General features: G+C 40.6%; 1 protein-coding gene across 5 annotated transcripts in view; it reads right to left on the reverse strand.

Moving 5' to 3' along the window:
• Fmnl2 (formin like 2) overlaps window positions 1–8,898 on the reverse strand; it is a 275,210-nt gene that overhangs the window by 95,753 nt on the left and 170,559 nt on the right. The gene's annotated exons all lie outside the window — the stretch shown is intronic.

Here is an 8,898-nt window from a genome sequence, read left to right on the forward strand (position 1 = left end):
AGAGAGAGAGAGAGAGAGAGAGAGAGAGAGAGAGATATGCATGTACCTCAAGATGTTCAAAGTCAAGGTTAAGAACTGAATGAAAAAATGGCTCAAATCAGAAAGAGGGGCTACGTGGACCTGAGCAGATGAATAGACATTGTGTTTTACATGTGTGAAAATTTAAATATATCAGCTATAAAACAGATTTTCCTTATTTATTTCTTTTTTTAAATTTGTTTTTTTGAGACAAGGTTTCTCTGTGTAATCCTGGCTATCCTGGAACTCACTCACTATGTAGACCAGGCTGCCCTTGAACTCAGAGATCCATCTGCCTCTGCTGCCCAAGTGCTGGGATTAAAGGCATACGCCACCACTCCTGGCAAAGAAAGATTATTCTTGTACTCTTTCCCACTTAGTAACTGCACATATATGTTCTTGGTAGCTATTTTTAATCTTATTTCTTCTTCTACAGGAGAATTTTCCTAATATCATGGTGGCAGCAATTGGCCAGCACAATTAAGCAACTGTGTACTTTATAGAAACATGTATTTGCTGGGAGTGGTGGTACATGCCTTTAATCCCAGTACTCCAGAAGCAGCGACAGGTAGATCTTTGAGTTAATTGGTCTTCCAGGGTTATATAGGGAAGGGAGGAGTACAGGGAGAGGACAAAGAAAAACTTGTATTTTTCCAACATAGAAGCACCACATTCTTCCTGATTCACTCAAATCCTGCTTGGTTACAGACTTAGAAATGTTAAACAATTAGTTTGTTATGTTGAAAATGACATCTTAGTCCTGATCTATCTAGTGAAAACATTGTACTGTACTGAGCAGAATGAAGAAAGCAACTGATTGTGAAGTACCAGCACCAAATGCTACAACTTCAGCACAGTCCCTATACCTAAGACTAAGTATCATGAAGGGGGAAGAGGGATCTTAAGAGGCAGAAGTTTGCTGGGAGATAGTGTCCTCTATATATGACAGGGAAGCCCATGCCCTTGAGATCTCAAAAATATGGCTGTGTAACAAGGCCAAAATAAAGATCAGTTGTGGAAGAGGAATCTCTCCCAGGGCTCCACCCCTAGGCAATTAACAACTGCTAAGAGAGAGAATTAGCCTTTCCCAGAGATGAGCCCTCTGGTTGGTTATCCAATACCAAGTGTCCAGCCCTAAAAACATGCATATGAGCATGCATATTTAATTATTCTTTTGTATGTGTATCAGTAAAAACGTTCAAAAGGCCATGACTTTGACAGGGAGCAGGGGACATGGGTGACACTGAAGTGAAAAGTGGGAGGCAGAAAATGACATAATTATATTTTAAGTAAAAATAAATTTTAACAGAAAATGACATATTGTTCAACATTTTATAATACAGTACAACACTTTGTAGTGATTACACTTTACTAATATTTTCTCTTCACTCAAAAATGATCAGGTATTACATCATATAAACTGTGTCTCAATCAAGATGAAGAAGAGAGCACATGGTTGTTAATTGTTACACATCCCTTTGGTAGAGATTAGAAAACTTCCCACTGGGAAAGAGAACTTTCATTATTCTAGTGCAGTAACATAGTCACCTGTTTATGCGGGGCCAAACTTGGTTTCTCAAAGATTAACTTATCTTTAAATGATGCTTTATTCCTTAGAGGCCTTAGCTCATTCAAGACTATTTATTGGTAGGTAGTTATATGAAGCATAATATAGATTAAAGAATGGAAAATGAGTGATCTGGTGACCTCCTTGACATCATTTAAAATGATATGTGTTACACACATATGATATTCACATTAAATTATATGCAAGATTCATGTGTTCCATGAAAGATTCAGGCTCAGGTTCCCATTTCTGTGGCCCTAGGGTTTTGTTTGTTTGTTTGTTTTTCCTCCATTATAAAAGCATGCTCATCTTGAATTTCACAGAATAAAAATTTTCGAGTGAAACAAGCTGTGAAAGGTTAACTCAGCTGCTTCCAATTCTGGGGGAGAGGATTGTGACTGCCAGTCCTACCTCAACAACAAACAAAAGTAGAGCAACAAGACCCTGATCTCCTTTGATTTCACTACGTAGAACAGTATTTGTTCAAAGATGAGTTTCTTTTGGATGTCAGATTTGTCACTTTTATCATAATTTAAGTATCAAGTTTGAGACAGAGTCTTGAAATTTGCCTCTAAGTCTTCCTAACTCAGCCTCCTCTATAAGAAAGCAAGCTGAGCAATCCAGGGGAAGCAACAGGGATTACAGGTATTTCACACCATGCTCAGCTAAAGATGAGTTTGTAAAGTGTAAAAGTACCCCACAAGAGACAGTAAACACTGCACAGGCAATAGTCACAGTAGGCTCGCTGCACAGTATAAGTTAGTCAGATTCATATTAGTGCTAAAGGCACACGCTGCTGAGCTTATGTTCCCAATGCCTTCATGATTACATTTCTCATGAACTGACCTCCCCACCTTCAAAAGATGAGTCTGCTGAGGCACAGACCTGCTCTGCAGATAAGAGAAAGGATGAAGAAATTACTAGGATCCACTTATTTGCTAAAGGTCAAGTTCCCTGCCATCAAGATGGAAAAGCAAGGCCATTCCTAAAAGAAGGAAATGATGGGGCCACAACAAGGGTGTTTTAAGGTAAGGTCTTCGTCAGGGTTTCTATTCCTGCACAAACATCATGACCAAGAAGCAAGTTGGGAAGGAAAGGGTTTATTCAGCTTACACTTCCACACTGCTGTTCATCACCAAAGGAAGTCAGGACTGGAACTCAAGCAGGTCAGGAAGCAGGAGCTGATGCACATGCCATGGAGGGATGTTACTTACTGGCTTGCTTCCTCTGGCTTGCTCAGCTTGCTTTCTTATAGAACTCAAGACTACCAGCCCAGGGATGGCACCACCCACAGTGGGCTCTCCCACCCTTGATCAGTAATTGAGAAAATGTTTACAGCTGGATCTCATGGAGGCATTTCCTCAAGGGAGGCTCCTTCCTGATAGCAGACTATGCTGAGGGCTTTGCCTAGAACTCTCAGAAAGGCAGACATAGTTCCTTTCAAAGCAGCTGAACTGTTTCCTTGGGACTCACCCTCCCTCCCCTTTCAACATCAGAATCTAATAAAGTTGCTCACTGAAGCCCTTCAGCTGTAAGTGTTTAGATTTGAGTACACCACTCATTTAGAAAACTATTTCCAAACTTTATACCTTCTCAAACTTTGTGGATCATTACAGGAGAAATTAATTGAGGTTAATCTGGTGTGAACTGGATTTATAACAAGCATGTTTCAATAATTTCTACTCTATAAACAGTATTTGGATAAGTGATCCAAAAATCAAACAAAATTCCACTCAGGTTCATCTTACACCTTAATATTCTGAGACCTAATGATATTTTAGCAAAGACATCTGAACAAGAGTTTGCCAGGAAATTAATGACTGTTGAGATATGTTCTAACTACTAAGTCTCCCCCTATTTGTCCCTAATTCAGGAGTGTTAAGAGTAGAGTTATACACACTGCTTCAAGAACCCTACTGAATTAGATGTCAGTATTTTGCTATTTTAATGTTTTTATTATACTGATTCCACAATAATTCATTCTTGTGAAAACTCAGGAAGACCTTTTCTTTGGTTACATAAGCTTTCTACACAAATGATCTATTCCTCTTCTCCTCAAACTTGGAATTATTTGGGGTTTGGTATCATTTCCAAAGGCTAGGCCAGCAAAACTGTAGTCTCTACAAAGCCACGGTCACAACCAGGACAATTGCCATTAGAGAGTTCTAGTCTGATTTGCCTGATGCTGAGCGACAGTGAGACAGACGGTGTCAGGAATCTTCACTGTCTCCTAGGGCACCATGCCGCTCTCTCAAATGGGAAATCCTGACATTAGCAAACACAGAAAAGATGAGAAGAAAATATTGCAGTAGTGTGTGTAGACAGACATGATTGACTGTAGGAAATGCCAAGTGTGCACCAGCTAGAGATGAGTGAGTTCAAGAACAACCCGGGTTCCGTAGCCCAAGGGACTGCGATAAGCCCTCAGAACTAACTTATGCAAATAAAGAATTCACACAAGTAGACCTGGATTCCCAAGGGATGAACAGTACCAAAGTCCCCAAAAGAACATACAAGTTTTTATTTCCAAAAAAAATTATAAATTACAGAGGAGTTGGTATATGGCACCACCTCCAGAAGGGATCTATATGAGCTGTGTGTGTGTGTATGTGTGTGTGTGTGTGTGTGTGTGTGACAGAAGAGGACAATGGGGAAAAAGAGGTGCAATCATTAAACCCTTACCTATTTGGTCTAACTATTGGCAGAGAAGCTGGGACCACAGGACAGTGGATCTCAACTTTAGCATCGTAATCCCTTTGGGGGTTTCTATCAGATATTTACATTATGATTCAGAATAGTAGCAAATTTACAGTTATGAAGTAGCAAAGTGATAATTTTATGGCTGGAGGGAAGGGGTCCACAACCTGAGGAACTGTATTAAAGGGCCACAGCATTAGGAAGGTTGAGAACCACTGTCATAGGAGAGGCTGATCTAGCTGCACAACTATTGAGAGGAGCTCCTCTGAGGGTGATTAGATTCAAAAAGCATTCTGTAAAGCAAGCCCGTCTCAGAACATCTTCAACCCTGCTATCCTATTTAGATTACCCATTTCAAGGTATTCACAGGAATATCAATTTGTAATGGTCATTTTATTCCTTCCCTCATTCAGAACACATAAATAGAAGGTGCTATTATTTTAAAACTCAAAGAAAAATAAATCTAATTCTTCGCTTCCAGGGTGGTAAATCTCATCTCTGTGATACAGCACACAGAGTTATGATCCAAACTAGAACATGATCAGAGCCATATGTGATCCTCCTCAGTTCAAAGAGAGGTGAGGCGTTTTCCAACTGTGCAGATCAAAGGGATGTCCCTGGAGAAAGAGGAGTTTGGATTGAATGTTGAAGGAGAGGCAGCACAGCACTATTCCACGTCTCTCTACAAGGCAGGAGACAAAAAGTGTTCCAGATGACAAAGTCCAGGAACAAAGGCAGAGGTACATGGAGTGTAACTTCAGGGCCTTAAAAAAAAAAAAAAGAAAAAGAAAAAAAAGGAAGGAAGGAAGGAAAAGGAAAAGGAAAAGGAAAAGAAAAAGAAAAAGAAAAAGAAAAAGAAAAAAGAAAAAGAGTTAGGTTCCAAGACCTCAGTGTCAGAAAGGTCACGGCACAAAGAATCTCAGGTCATTGGAACAGGCAAGAAAATAAGCAACCAAGGAGTGGATAGTTAACAGAACCAATACAGAGTTCTAACTAACAGAAAACCATATGGATAGAACTGTGTAACTCTCCTTTTTCCTTTCCTAGCATTAAAAGCTGTCTAAAACTAGAACTGAAAAAAAAAAATCCGCATGCCAGAGTCCTTCCACAGCCATGGTTTCTTGGAGAGCTCTGAAGCATTCTTTAGCTCACTATGAAATCACTTTCCTAGTCAGGGGAGGGGAATCCAAGTATTCCATTACAGCTCTCAGACTGGAACTACTTTGAAGAGGCTTTTCCAAACAGTCTCCATTATTTAGACTAGGAAAAGTTTCTTCTAGTTCATTCTAGTTCAAACAGGGCTTTCTTGATCAAAACATCCCATGGCTCTTCTTCTAATGCATTGGATTAATTAGGCTGGCCCAATCCTATCTATCACTCAACATTTTTCTCAGTGTGAGGGTTCCCACTGAATGCTTTAACCTTGTGAGAGAAGGGGCCACTCTGAAAACGTTGGTCCATGATTTCAGGTGGGGCTATGCACAAAGTCAACCACCAGGATGCATGGAACAACAGCAGTAATCACCATAAATCCTGTTACCGATGACTGGGAATCTAAGAACCAGACACAATAGTGAAAGGTCACACAGGCACTGGAATAAGCTTTCAACTAGCCAGATTCTTTACTCTCCTATTTTAGCAGCCAAAGATTTCATTATAGATAGATACTTCTTAAAAGACAAACAACCACAACCCTTTACCCAATGCATGCATGGGTACTTATTAAATTGCAAATTCTCTTCACCTAATCCATCAAATACCCAAGAATCTGCATTGTTCTCAATCTTAATCCACGTATGTCTCCTAGACAGCAAAGCTTATTAAGTACAGCTTCACACTTTAGCTTCTACACACAATTACAGAATTCCTCTCATTGTTTGATCTAAAAAGTAAATGGACCTGTGCTCTGCCTCTGGAGATATGGGAGCATGTTGAAAGGCAGTATACCTATCACTATATCTATGCATCCATGAGCATCTTACAAGATGGCTGTGGAATAATTTGGGGGTGGAAGCCAACAGCAGAGCTCTTGCCTCTCATGTGAGGGACTCTGCGGTGGATATTCAGTACTGTTTGTTTCTAAAGCCTTGTTTCTTCATCTGAACCATGGAGTGATAAAAGCTTCCATCCCATTTACCACACAGCCCGAGAACTTTACTTAAGAACATCTTCAGTACAGACAAAGACTAGATAGCATTAAAACTTTCCAGAGGTGATCGTGTATCATAAAAAAAAAACCAAAATACTGGGTAACAAGAAAAGTAGGTAACAGAGGAAGGAGAAGGGGGAGAGGGGGAAGCAAGAGAGAGAGGGAGGGAAGAAACATCTAGACCAGTGAAGTGAGTCCCTGGTCATGTCTGTCTGTGACAGCCTTTCCAGAGAGGATTAGACCATGATAGCCGAGATTTAGTGAATGGACTAAGGATTCCTAATATGCTGCTACTGTCCCAAAACGGTGGAAGAAAGCAGGTAACTGAAGGAGCACACTTTGTGCCTAGATCCCCAAGGGCATTCCTGCTTTTCTTATGCTTCTGGCCACCAGGATGTGGACTGCTCTAAGTCATCATGCTGTCCCCATCCCTGTGACAGACACCACTGAAAAACAGGAACCTAGAGAAACACTTCTCCCTTTATAAAATTGCTTATGGCAGGTATTTTGACAAAGTAAAGCAAAAGACTCCCCCACTCCCCATTCCTTACCAGAGCAGCCTCAAGCCTATGTTTCCATCTTCAGATCACAAGAATAGGAAACCAGCAGCTTCATTTTTGGCTTTTATACTCAAGATCAGTCATTAAACCCAGTACTCAAAGAATCCTTAAGAAGGCAAGTTGAACTAAGTCCTACTAAATGGCTCATTGCAGGACATGGGCTGGTTAAACACACCTCCACCTCTGAAAACGTCCATCCTGGACAAAGTTAAACAGTCTTTCAAAGTTATTCTCTAAGGAGAGCATCGTCCAACAGCTGGGTAGTGATGTCACATGTACCAGGATAAACACCTGAAGGATTGACAACATCTGACCATCAAGAATTCAACTGAATTCACTTGATCTCTGAAGCTAAATAACCAAGGGCAGACCTGGATTCCACTCACATGACAGAAACTCCTGCACAACCATGGTATTCTGGTAACTGACAGCTGCTATATCCTTTGGTCTTATCCAGAGCAAGTGGTTGCCATAGTGACAGAGAATATGGGTCTTCATACCAAGTGCCCTCTAAAATTAAGCAACCTTGCATTCTTTTTTGTAAGAAAAAAATCTGTTGACTCTCAACACTTTCCTTGAAAGTTCTTCCTGGCAGTGGTAGTGCATGTTTTAAATCCCAGGAGAGCCAGGAGGATCTCTGTGAGTTTAAGGTCAGCCTGGTCTACACAGAGAAACCCTGTCTCCAAAAACAAAACAAACACAAAACAAAAACAAAAAACAAAACAAATGAAAAACCCCTTCCTGAATGCCAGACTACAGAGAACATAGAGCTGAGAACTCAGTTTCATGTGCATATTCCATGAAGTAGCGTTTCTCTGAAAGACAACAGTACACAACATCTAGCTTGTCACTCTTGAGAGTGGCAGTGCAGTAAACTGAGTCAACTGCTGAGGCAGAAGCCATACTTACAAGGTGCTCTAAGACCACCTGCTGGCAATTTTAGCAAAACACTGAAAAATAACCCAAAATGCCTCATCTATTTACAAGACACTCAGAAGTCATTTGATTTGGGGGGAGGGGTTGAAAGATGAGGAAAAAAAAAATTGGGTTTCCACTACGAAGACTGTGAGTTACACATCCAAATGTTAAAACAATATAGAGTAGTTATAAACGCTTCTGAAATTCTTAGCTAGCATACTTAAATTTTTCCATAATTTACTGTGTCTGGCTTTTAACTCAGTGACTGTCTAGAGGGCGTGATGAGGTGCTGAGTCCAGTGCCCACCATCGAAAGCATAAACAAGTACTATCTTAAAATAAAACTTAGGCCGGGCGATGGTGGCGCACGCCTTTAATCCCAGCACTTGGGAGGCAGAGGCAGGTGGATTTCTGAGTTCGAGGCCAGCCTGGTCTACAGAGTGAGTTCCAGGACAGCCAGGGCTACACAGAGAAACCCTGTCTCGAAAAACAAAAACAAAAACAAAAACAAAAACAAAAAAAAACCATTTATAATTTCATGCCACATGAGTCAGGCAATCAACCAGCTTAAGTCTTTTTCCTTCTTTCTGTTTTTCCTTTTTAAGACAGGGTGGGCTCTGGCCTCAAATTCACTACACAGTCAATTTCCTAAATGATGAGAATCTATGTGTGCATTTTAAAGAGAAAAAGAATCTACAATTACATTTATACTACCAGTTACCAGGCAGGAAGGCAATCAATGCTATGTTCTCTGGAGCAAAAGAAAGCATACAACTTTGAGTCCGATGTTCTCTGGCAGTTGACTAGCCATGGATGCCAAACAGTACTTCTGATAAAGCATCTGTGTCAAAGGACAAGCTCAGAAAGTATTAATAAGCTGTTCACTCACCTGGGATACCAACACTGGGGAGGCCTAGGCAAAAAACCTGCTGTGAGTTCAAAACCAGCCTGAACTAGAGAATTCTCTCTCAGGAAAAGAAAGAAAGAAAG

This window comes from Grammomys surdaster, unplaced genomic scaffold (assembly GCF_004785775.1).
Source record: "Grammomys surdaster isolate TR1022 unplaced genomic scaffold, NIH_TR_1.0 191, whole genome shotgun sequence".
NCBI lineage: Eukaryota > Metazoa > Chordata > Mammalia > Rodentia > Muridae > Grammomys > Grammomys surdaster.